The sequence below is a fragment of the Musca autumnalis genome, unplaced genomic scaffold (genome assembly GCF_047663935.1).
Source record: "Musca autumnalis isolate F117 unplaced genomic scaffold, ASM4766393v1 scaffold_3, whole genome shotgun sequence".
NCBI classification, from domain to species: Eukaryota; Metazoa; Arthropoda; class Insecta; order Diptera; family Muscidae; genus Musca; species Musca autumnalis.
The window spans coordinates 224935187-224947498 of NW_027411866.1; the positions used below are offsets into that span (position 1 = coordinate 224935187).

At 36.3% G+C, this 12312-nt stretch overlaps 1 protein-coding gene across 3 annotated transcripts in view; it reads left to right on the top strand.

The window, feature by feature from the left end:
• The window catches only part of Ac13E (Adenylyl cyclase 13E), a 429881-nt gene that overhangs the window by 109913 nt on the left and 307656 nt on the right, over positions 1-12312 (top strand). The window lies entirely within an intron of this gene.

The following is a 12312-nucleotide window of genomic DNA, read 5'->3' on the forward strand; positions in this document are numbered from 1 at the left end:
GGACGCATTAATAAATTTAACAAAATTTGTAGCATTTTTCCACCAAGGACCATCCCTGGTCAGCCGGCGACATATATGTAGCCTATTTTCACCAGGGTTATCCGGGCACATTCCCTGAAATTTGTAGGAAAATCGGCTCAGATGTTTCAGAGATAGAAATTGGGCGTGCTCGGATCTTAAGGTCCCAAAATGAGTACCTAGGGTCGGAGAATCGAAGGGTGGTTCGATATGTTGTAGTTTGGAGCGGGGTGGATGGGAGGGTGTGGTTCGGAGGGTAGAAATTCCGAGCGGGGTGGATCGGAGGGTGGATCAATGCGGGTTGGTTCGGAGGGGAAGTCCGCAGCAGGGTGGAAGGTCGAAGCAGGGTGGATCGAAAGGAGAAAGTTCGGGGCGGGGTGGTTCGGAGCGGTGTGGTTCGGAGAGTGCAAGCCTGCAGCAGGGTTGTTCGGAACGGGGTAGTTCAGAGGGTGGTTGTTCGGAAGAATTAATTCAATCACTTGTTTCATTTTTGCTAAAATAGCGGTTTTATTAAATCAGACATAGTGGAGGTACCAAACCCCTCCGAAATTGAACACAATGTATAGCCTATTTCAACCACGGGTCCCCCCTGTACATTCTCTGAAATTTTCAGGAAAATCGGTTCAGTAGTTTTGGGTATGTAACGTATTTAAAATGTGGGCGTGATAAAATAGCGAAAGTAAAAAATTTTCCTGAAATTTTCAACAAAATCGGTTCAGCCGTTTTTGAGTCAAACACACCAAGCACTACCTTATCTGCTTGCGCTTGCTTCGGAACCATACATTAGCCGGGCAGTATCAGTGTTTTGTAAAGTGTTACTTTTGTTTGACGAGATCCGGCTTTATTCTTTAACTGCTTACTTAGCCCATAGTAGCATCTGTTGGCCAACACTATTCTTTTTCGAATTTCACAACTGATGTTGTTTGTTGTGTTTATGGCGGTGCCGAGCTAGACGAAGTCCTTTAATACCTCAAAATTGTAGGTACAAACATTCGCAGATGGTGCAAGATCTATAAACGTATTACGCGTCGATATCATCAACTTGATATTATCGCCGTTTACTGCCAGTCCCACTTTAACAGATTCCGTTTCGACTTTTGCAAAGATATCAAATACATCCTTTACCGATCGACCCATGGTGGCAATGTCGTCGACATATGCATGTAACATATGGCTTTTTGTGTATATTGTTCCACTTGTTTTGACCTTCATATGTCGTATGACCTTTTCCAAGCCTTTCTTTTGGTAATAAACTCTTCGGAGAGGTTCTTTCCTATTTTAACTAAGGAGTATAAAGAGCTGTCGAAGGCTGCTTTATAATCGACAAAAAAGATGGATTGTATCGATCTGCATTGCTTGAGGCTTTCCCAGGATTTGTCTCAAGGTAAATATCTGGTGAATGGTCGATTTACCAGGTCTAAAGCCGCACTGATAGGGTCCAATTATTTCATTGACCATAGGCTTTATTCATTCACAAATTATGCCAGGTATTATCTTATATGCAATGGGGAGCTGACTTATGCCCCTGTAATTGGACCACACAGTCTTATCTCCCTTCTTGTGGTCTGGACATAGGACGCTCAAGTTCCAATCGTCGGGTATGCCTTCTTCCTGCCAGATGGTGCTAGCTAGCTGATGCATTTACCAAATTATCTTGCTGTTCTCTACAAAGCCATCAGTTTGATGCTTCACTCTTTGGTAGAGTTTTCGTACTTCATTCTGGCTCCTCCTGTACATCTCGATTTTTTACACTGCCGCTTTTCTATTTCTCTCTTTTTCCTGCGGAAAAGGCGTTTCTCCTCTCTCCTTTTCTCCCGATACCTCTATCGTGCGCTACGCGTTGCTACTGTTTGTTGAGGAGCCCTATATGCCCCATTTTTCTCTTCGGTAGCAGCACGACACTCTCGGTCATACCATGGTTCCTTGGTGGAGGTCTCTGGTATGCAAGTATGAATTTTGCGACTGTTTGCAGTGGGCAATAATTTGTCATTGGGCTGATATCTTATCGGGACGAGGAGTGATTTCATTAAGCAGTTGGGCTAGTTAAGTTGAATATTCTGTGGCTATGTGTTGTGTTTGCAGCTTACCGATTTCCTATCTATGTTTGCTCCTCGGAACGATAGTACATTCAACACGCTCGATGAATGTCTTCCATCCGGAGACAACCAGGTGTCCATGTTTTTTTGACGCTGCGAAGTCAATCAGCCTCATTCCATTGTCATATGTTTCACTGTGGAGACTGAATTTCCCGACTGTTGGGCCAAAGATATTCTCCTTTCCAATTTTGGCATTAAAATCGCCTAGTATAATTTAAAATCGCCTAGTATAATTTAAAATCCTAAATCCATATTAGCAAAAACACAGAATATTTGCAGATTTGTCTGATAAAATTTCTTCGAAATATGTTTAGCAACAATGAACAACGGCAACATGTAGCAACAAATTTCACAAAAAATTATCTACACATATCAGAAAAGAGAATAAGCAACAATGTTTCTAGAGCTTAGCCAGGTTTTCAGCAAACAATTATTTTTGTGATCAGGGTTACCAGTGTAACGCATTAAAAATCACGATATAATTAATTCGACTTTTTCGTTCAAAGGACATGTGAATTTTTGGTGAAGCCGTTTAATATTTGTTTTTGTTATTTTTAAACAATTGGTGTGTCTTTTTACTTACTAAATGTTGCTTAAACAATTTTTTCAGTAACTTCTCCTTTATACACCTGTCAGTTTTAGAAACATTTGTAATAATTATTACAAATTATCGAGTACGCAGACAGGCATAATTATAATTTGTATTTTATGTTCTACCATATGATGGAGGCATTTTGACATTAAATGACACCTTTTTTATTACAGCGTTGGCAACTCTAATCACAAAAACACCCTCGGTTGATGATTCGCTGCGACGAATGGTCAGCCGACTGCTAAATATGTAGGCGTAAAAAACGAAATGAGCAAAAATAAATATGCGTTCGGTTGCTTATTTTGCCGTGTGTCAATGTTGTGTAGCAGTTGAAGTGTACAGCTAATGCTAATGGTTTTAGATGCTGGCTTTTAAAACCTGGTCATATGTTTCTTCTAAGCGCTCGTAGAATATATCTTTAGTCTGTTCGTCCTTGTCTTCGGTTGGAGCATGAACGCAGATAAATCTAATGTTGAAGAATTTTGCTTTTATCCGTATTGTAGCAAGTCTTTCATTCACTGGGGTGAAGCTGGAGACCACGTGTTTTAACCTCCAACCAATTACAAATCCGCAACCAAATTCATGCTTTGTGTCATGTCAGCTATAATACAGTGCTTCACATTTAGGTGTTGTTGTGACGTCTTTCCCAATCCATCGTATTTCCTGTATGGCAGTTATATCGGCCTTGTACTTTTCAAGTACATCTGCCAACGCGTAAACTGCACCTTCTCTATAAAGGATGCGAACATTCCAGCTGCAGATTCACAGATCATGGTCCTTACAACGATTGCGGGGGTCGTCAACTTTAGGGGGTTTCTTTTTCTTTTCTTTCGTTTTTTCATAGTGTGGGTACAATGCTTTGGATGATATCGCATTTTCCTACAATTAAATTTGTCATTCCGTTTGCAAAACATCGAAATATTCATCGGGTATCCTATAAAGTATATTCTTGATCAGGTTAAAATTCGAATTCGATATAACCATGTCGGTCTGTTTGTCCGTCCGTCTGTTGAAATCAAGATACAGCTCACAAGTTTTTAAGATAGAGCTTTGTAATTTGGTATAGAAGTTTCTATTACTCCTAGGATGTTTGGTATTGCAAATGGGCTATATTGGTCCACGTTTTGATATAGCCCCCATAGAACGGTACCAGCCGATTTTGGATATTTTGAAGGTTTTAGCCTCATTATCACACCGAAATTACTGAAATTTGGTACTTAGTCGGGGGTTTAAAATTTTCCCTCTGAATTTTGTCGGTATAGGTCCACGCCTTTATATAGCCCCCATAGAACAGTACCTACTTGTTTCCAGTATTTTGAAGGTTGTGGCCTCAATATTCCATCGAAATGGTTCAAACTTGGTATTTGGTCTTCATTTGGGGTACTAAGCGTTCCATACGAAATCTGTTGGTATAGGTACACGCCTTAGTATAGCCCCTATAGAACGGTACCTCCTTATTTCCGGTATTTTGATAGTTGTGGCTTCAATATTCCACCGAAGTGGCGGTAATTTGGTATTTAGTCTTCGCTGGGGGTTTAAAACTTTCTCCCTGAATTTTGTCGTTATAGGTCCTCGCCTTCATATAGCCCCCATAGAGCAGTACTTCCCGAATTTCGGAATTTTAAAGGTTGTGGCCACAGCAACCCATGGAAATGGTTGAAATTTGATATTTAGTCTTTGTTGGAGGTAAAAGCCTTTCTAACTGAAATTCGTCGGTATAGGTCCACGTTTCGATATAGCCCCCATAGAACGGTGCCTCCCGATTTTCGGTATTTTGAAGATTTTAGCCTCATTATCACACCGAAATGGCCGAAATGTGGTACTTAGTCTTCGTTGGGAGTTTAAAACTTTCTACCAGAATTTTGTCGGTATAGGTTCTCGGCTTCATATAGCCCCCATAGAACGGTACCTCCCGAATTTTGGAATTTTGAAGGTTGTGGCCACTGCAACCCACGGAAATGATTGAAATTTTATACTTAGTCTTTGTTGGAGGTAAAAGTCTTTCTGACTGAAATTCGTCAGTATAGGTCCACGTTTCGGTATAGCCCCCATAGAACGGTACCTCCCGATTTTCGTGATTCTGAAGGTTGTGACGTCAATATCCCAGCGAAAAACTGAAATTTGTTATTTAGTCTTCCATGGGTTTATAAAATATCCCAGAAGACAACTATCAGTATAGTTCCACGGGTTCCTATATCCCCCATAGAAGAGTATCTCGTGATTTTCGTTATTTTTAAGGTTATACCGAAATATCGGAAATTTCGCATTTAGCCTGCTTTGAGTCTAAAAACTTTCCGCCAGAAATATATCGACATTTTGATATAGCCTCATGGATCGGTATCCCCGGATTTCGGTATTTTAAAGGTAAGCCATATTGTTATACCGAACTTGCTGAAATTTGATATTTAGACGTATTCATAAACGGAAGGAAAATAATTGTTCCGTTTTACTTCAATGCAAATCATGGTGGAGGGTATAACAAGTTCGGCCTGGCCGAACTTAAGCCCGTTCTTACTTGTTTTCTAGTCCCGTCGTCTCAGCTGGGAAATCTAATTGGTGTATTCGCCCGACAAGTATGTAGCGATCGGCTGCAGCTGTGATAATGTGCCGAAATTTTTTTTTAGCTACCCGAGGATCTGAGGGAATGGACAGCAATCTGAAGCGGTGATTAGTAAATTCTCTGAAACCTTGCCAATCAGTTTTTTATGGTTCAGAAAAGTACGACGCAGAGTGTTTCAGGAATCGGTTTGGTCGGATCGGCATGACATTTTGTGCAGCTCGTTGACTCTTTTACGTCGGTACATTTTTTTTCGAGGGCAGTTCCTACTTACTTACTTCCTAAGATAATAACCCTGCTAACTCCAACTTCAATGGCTGATGAACATAAAAAATTACGAATTGAGTATCCGATGTGGCCAAAATTGTTCACATCGTAAAGTTTCTTCCAAACGTACATCAAGTTCCACAATGACATAAGTGCCTCTTCGGGTACCCCCCTTACTAAAGTTCAACATTCTTGCTTAAGTGTAGTTTTAAGGAATGTTGGAGGATCGTTTGCAAATTTTTACCAAAAGTACCAAAAGCATGTTCTTGCTACCTAAAATAATGGTTCAAAAGCTCAAAAAAAAAATTCAAGGTGAAAGGCTTAAGTGCCTGATGGGCACAATAACAATCGAAAAGAGTGATTGACGTTGATCCAACCTTTAAGCATCGTAATATTTGTTTCACACTTAAATTCGAATATGGACTAACTATATCGGTTCAGTCCTTTGGATACATCCCACAAAAAATTTCAAAATTGTAAAACTTGTGAAGTGTGTCCTCGATTTTGTTCAATCTTTGCAGATGGTGATCGTTCTTTTAAACTTACATCAACTTAGGAGTTGAGCTATATCGGTCCACTTCTTCCGATACCTCTCAAGATAAAGTTCAAACATTTAAGATTAAGACAAGATTCAGACGTGTTCGCGGATACATTTTAAACTTTATTTCGGCTAATTTTTGCACTGCTAATTAAAACAATAATGTATTGGGAAAACTATCCATACTGGGGTTGCTTCTTTTCATTATGTCACAGGCTGCGGGTATCTCTGTCGGCAAAGCCGTCTGATGAAGTGAACTGCAGTTCATAGTGAACTTTTGTATTTTGTTGGCGTTCCCGTCAGTATTTTACTTATTTAGATCATAACCCAATAGAAGCGTAATTCGATTGCCGTAAAACTTCCACCACCATAAAATGTAATATTAAGTTGAATTATGTGGGTTTTATGGCAAACTACCCGTAGAAAGAAAGCTGTAACTGGAAAGTGGAAACAGTATTTTTTTAACAACAAAATGTATAAAATGTAATTAAATGTTTATGACAGAATAATAAATTAGAAAAAAAAGATGCACACAAAATTAACTGCAAAAGTCATGAACGTGGAAATTGAAAAAGGTTGGGATGTTTATCAACTGCTTCAGAATTCTTTCAAAGATGGTAGCTAAAGCTGGCAATGATCAGACCTTATATCGATTTAATTTTCGTGAGCAAGTAAGATGTGTTGTTTTCAGAATAGGGTGTTGTTTCTATTTATCTTTGCACCTCACAAGATTTTTCCAGTAGAATTTTTTAATATCTAATATCTCGGTTGACTGTTCCAGAGAATCATGAGAGTTTAATTCAATACATCACAAAGTGTTAACCCAAACCTTTTCATACAGGCTTTTCAAAGTAGACCTATTTCGATTGTATAATTCAATTGAATTATAGTCGAACTTCTCTATTGTGCAACAAATTACTACGTTATAAAGAAAATTCCCTATAAGGAGACTGCATTGTGTGTGATTTATTGTAACAATTATTCGTTATATAGAACTTTGACTGTAAATCGTACTGCCCTAATTAATTTTCCTCTTAAGTTATTTGTTGCTGTTGTTGTTGTTTTCCTACCAATTTAAACTCTCTTTCAAAATCAATTGAACCTGAACTATAAAATGTCGATCACTTCAATTTGTCTGCTTTTTGGTGCAACCCAGACAGAAAATGTATTAATTTCAGTAAGGCAGTCATGCAAATAACCAGTCTTTGGCAACGGCAGCAGTAACGGCAGCCACATATAGGCCTACTTGGTCATGTTACACACTGTCTGAGCGATTGCCTGCCTGCCTCTCTGACCAACTCTCAGTTTGTATGCTGCTTCCACGCCATAGTAAGTTAGACAACTTTTAAAAAAGTGCTGCATATATTCACCCCGATCATAATCTTGATTTGAGATGTTGCTAATGTTGATGTGTTAACTGAATTTGTTATGTGTTAACTGAAATTTAACATATTGGCCGTAAGTTGTCATTACTTGTGTTGTAGTTTACTGGTCATATTTGAAGTAAGAACAGGTTTTAGTTATGTTTTTTGTTGCTGTTGTGTATACTAAAAGAAAAACAACTCTATCTCTTTTTTTTTGGTCCAACAGCTTTGTCACATGAGAAATTAACACAACTACTGCTGCAATAACGGCCACAGCATCGGGACAACAACTACCCACTGGGCAGACACTGTGGCAGTGGCGCATGCTCAACCTGTTAATTTCTTAGTAAATTATTTAACAATTCACACTTGCAAGAGTCGGAATCTGGAGATATGTAATTTTGTCGGTGTGTGTCTTTGGGGGAAAAGAGTGAAAGCAACAGAATTTTATCGTTTTAGGTGTGTGTATATGAATAGCAGCAATACATTATTTTCTGATTGGATGCAAATCACAGAAGTGATCAAACTTAAGGCAGACAGTTGGCTTATGATTATTGGTGACTTTGGATGTTCCAAAAATTCTTTAAAAAATCCACGATTATTGGGGACTTTGGATGTTCCAAAAATTCTTTAAAAAACCCACGATTATTGGGGACTTTGGATGTTCCAAAAATTCTTTAAAAAATCCACGTTTATTGGGGACGTTGGATGTTTCAAAAATTCTTTAAAAAATCCACGTTTATTGGGGACTTTGGATGTTTCAAAAATTCTTTAAAAAATCCACGTTTATTGGGGACTTTGAATGTTTCAAAAATTCTTCAAAAAATCCACGTTTATTGGGGACTTTGGATGTTCCAAAAAATCCACGTTTATTGGTGACTTTGGATGTTCCAAAAATTCTTTAAAAAATCCACGTTTATTGGGGACTTTGGATGTTCCAAAAATTCTTTAAAAAATCCACGTTTATTGTGGACTTTGGATGTTCCAAAAATTCTTTAAAAAATCCACGTTTATTGGGGACTTTGGATGTTCCAAAAATTCTTTAAAAAATCCACGATTGGATGTTCCAAAAATTCTTTAAAAAATTCACGTTTATTGGGGACTTTGGATGTTCCAAAAATTCTTTAAAAAATTCACGTTTATTGGGGACTTTGGATGTTCCAAAAATTCTTTAAAAAATCCACGTTTATTGGGGACTTTGGATGTTCCAAAAATTCTTTAAAAAATCCACGTTTATTGGGAACTTTGGATGTTCCAAAAATTCTTTAAAAAATCCACGTTTATTGGGGACTTTGGATGTTCCAAAAATTCTTAAAAAAATCCACGTTTATTGGGAACTCTGGATGATCCAAAAATTCTTTAAAAAATCCACGTTTATTGGGGACTTGGGATGTTCCAAAAATTCTTTAAAAAATTCACGTTTATTGGGGACTTTGGATGTTCCAAAAATTCTTTAAAAAATTCACGTTTATTGGGGACTTTGGATGTTCCAAAAATTCTTTAAAAAATTCACGTTTATTGGGGACTTTGGATGTTCCAAAAATTCTTTAAAAAATTCACGTTTATTGGGGACTTTGGATGTTCCAAAAATTCTTTAAAAAATTCACGTTTATTGGGGACTTTGGATGTTCCAAAAATTCTTTAAAAAATTCACGTTTATTGGGGACTTTGGATGTTCCAAAAATTCTTTAAAAAATCCACGTTTATTGGGGACTTCGGATGTTCCAAAAATTCTTTAAAAAATCCGCGTTTATTGGGGACTTTGGATGTTCCAAAAATTCTTTAAAAAATCCACGTTTATTGGGGACTTTGGATGTTCCAAAAATTCTTTAAAAAATCCACGTTTATTGGGGACTTTGGATGTTCCAAAAATTCTTCAAAAAATCCACGTTTATTGGGGACTTTGGATGTTCCAAAAATTCTTTAAAAAATCCACGTTTATTGGGGACTTCGGATGTTCCAAAAATTCTTTAAAAAATCCACGTTTATTGGGGACTTTGGATGTTCCAAAAATTCTTTAAAAAATCCACGTTTATTGGGGACTTTGGATGTTCCAAAAATTCTTTAAAAAATCCACGTTTATTGGGGACTTTGGATGTTCCAAAAATTCTTTAAAAAATCCACGTTTATTGGGGACTTTGGATGTTCCAAAAATTCTTTAAAAAATCCACGTTTATTGGGGACTTTGGATGTTCCAAAAATTCTTTAAAAAATCCACGTTTATTGGGGACTTTGGATGTTCCAAAAATTCTTTAAAAAATCCACGTTTATTGGGGACTTTGGATGATCCAAAAATTCTTTAAAAAATCCACGTTTATTGTGGACTTTGGATGTTCCAAAAATTCTTTAAAAAATCCACGTTTATTGGGGACTTTGGATGTTCCAAAAATTCTTTAAAAAATCAACGTTTATTGGGGACTTTGGATGTTCCAAAATTTTTTTTAAAAAATCCACGTTTATTGGGGACTTTGGATATTCCAAAAATTCTTTAAAAAATCCACGTTTATTGGGGACTTTGGATGTTCCAAAAATTCTTTAAAAAATCCAGGTTTATTGGGGACTTTGGAAGTTCCAAAAATTCTTTAAAAAATCTACGTTTATTGGGGACTTTGGAAGTTCCAAAAATTCTTTTAAAAATCCACGTTTATTGGGGACTTTGGATGTTCCAAAAATTCTTTAAAAAATCCACGTTTATTGGGGACTTTGGATGTTCCAAAAATTCTTTAAAAAATCCACGATTGGATGTTCCAAAAATTCTTTAAAAAATTCACGTTTATTGGGGACTTTGGATGTTCCAAAAATTCTTTAAAAAATTCACGTTTATTGGGGACTTTGGATGTTCCAAAAATTCTTTAAAAAATTCACGTTTATTGGGGACTTTGGATGTTCCAAAAATTCTTTAAAAAATTCACGTTTATTGGGGACTTTGGATGTTCCAAAAATTTTTTAAAAAATCCACGTTTATTGGGGACTTTGGATGTTCCAAAAATTCTTTAAAAAATCCACGTTTATTGGGGACTTTGGATGTTCCAAAAATTCTTTAAAAAATCCACGTTTATTGGGGACTTTGGATGTTCCAAAAATTCTTTAAAAAATCCACGTTTATTGGGGACTTTGGATGTTCCAAAAATTCTTTAAAAAATCCACGTTTATTGGGGACTTTGGATGTTCCAAAAATTCTTTAAAAAATCCACGTTTATTGGGGACTTTGGATGCTCCAAAAATTCTTTAAAAAATCCACGTTTTTTGGGGACTTTGGATGTTCCAAAAATTCTTTAAAAAATCCACGTTTATTGGGGACTTTGGATGTTCCAAAAATTCTTTAAAAAATCCACGATTGGATGTTCCAAAAATTCTTTAAAAAATTCACGTTTATTGGGGACTTTGGATGTTCCAAAAATTCTTTAAAAAATTCACGTTTATTGGGGACTTTGGATGTTCCAAAAATTCTTTAAAAAATTCACGTTTATTGGGGACTTGGGATGTTCCAAAAATTCTTTAAAAAATCCACGTTTATTGTGGACTTTGGATGTTCCAAAAATTCTTTAAAAAATCCACGTTTATTGGGGACTTTGGATGTTCCAAAAATTCTTTAAAAAATCCACGTTTATTGGGGACTTTGGATGTTCCAAAAATTCTTTAAAAAATCAACGTTTATTGGGGACTTTGGATGTTCCAAAATTTTTTTAAAAAATCCACGTTTAATGGGGGCTTTGGATATTCCAAAAATTCTTTAAAAAATCCACGTTTATTGGGGACTTTGGATGTTCCAAAAATTCTTTAAAAAATCCACGTTTATTGGGGACTTTGGAAGTTCAAAAATTCTTTAAAAAATCTACGTTTATTGGGGACTTTGGAAGTTCCAAAAATTCTTTTAAAAATCCACGTTTATTGGGGACTTTGGATGTTCCAAAAATTCTTTAAAAAATCCACGTTCCAAAAATTCTTTAAAAAATCCACGTTTATTGGGGACTTTGGATGTTCCAAAAATTCTTTAAAAAATCGACGTTTATTGGGGACTTTGGATGTTCCAAAAATTCTTTAAAAAATCCACGTTTATTGGGGACTTTGGATGTTCCAAAAATTCTTTAAAAAATCCACGTTTATTGGGGACTTTGGATGTTCCAAAAATTCTTTAAAAAATCCACGATTATTGGAGACTTTGGATGTTCCAAAAATTCTTTAAAAAAATCCACGATTATTGGGGACTTTGGATATTCCAAAAATTCTTTAAAAAATCCACGATTATTGGAGACTTTGGATGTTCCAAAAATTCTTTAAAAAAATCCACGATTATTGGGGACTTTGGATATTCCAAAAATTCTTTAAAAATTCCACGTTTATTGGGGACTTTGGATGTTCCAAAAATTCTTTAAAAAATCCACTTTTACTGGGGACTTTGGATGTTCCAAAAATTCTTTTAAAAATCCACGATTATTGGGGACTTTGGATGTTCCAAAAATTCTTTAAAAAATCCACGATTATTGGGGACTTTGGATGTTCCAAAAATTCTTTAAAAAATCCACGTTTATTGGGGACTTTGGATGTTCCAAAAATTCTTTAAAAAATCCACGATTATTGGGGACTTTGGATGTTCCAAAAATTCTTTAAAAAATCCACGATTATTGGGGACTTTGGATGTTCCAAAAATTCTTTAAAAAATCCACGTTTATTGGGGACATTGGATGTTCCAAAAATTCTTTAAAAAATCCACGTTTATTGGGGACTTTGGCTGCTCCTAAAAATCTTTAAAAAATCCACGTTTATTGGGGACTTTGGATGTTCCAAAAAATCTTTAAAAAATCCACGATTATTGGGGACTTTGGATGTTCCAAAAATTCTTTAAAAAATCCACGTTTATTGGGGACTTTGGATGTTTC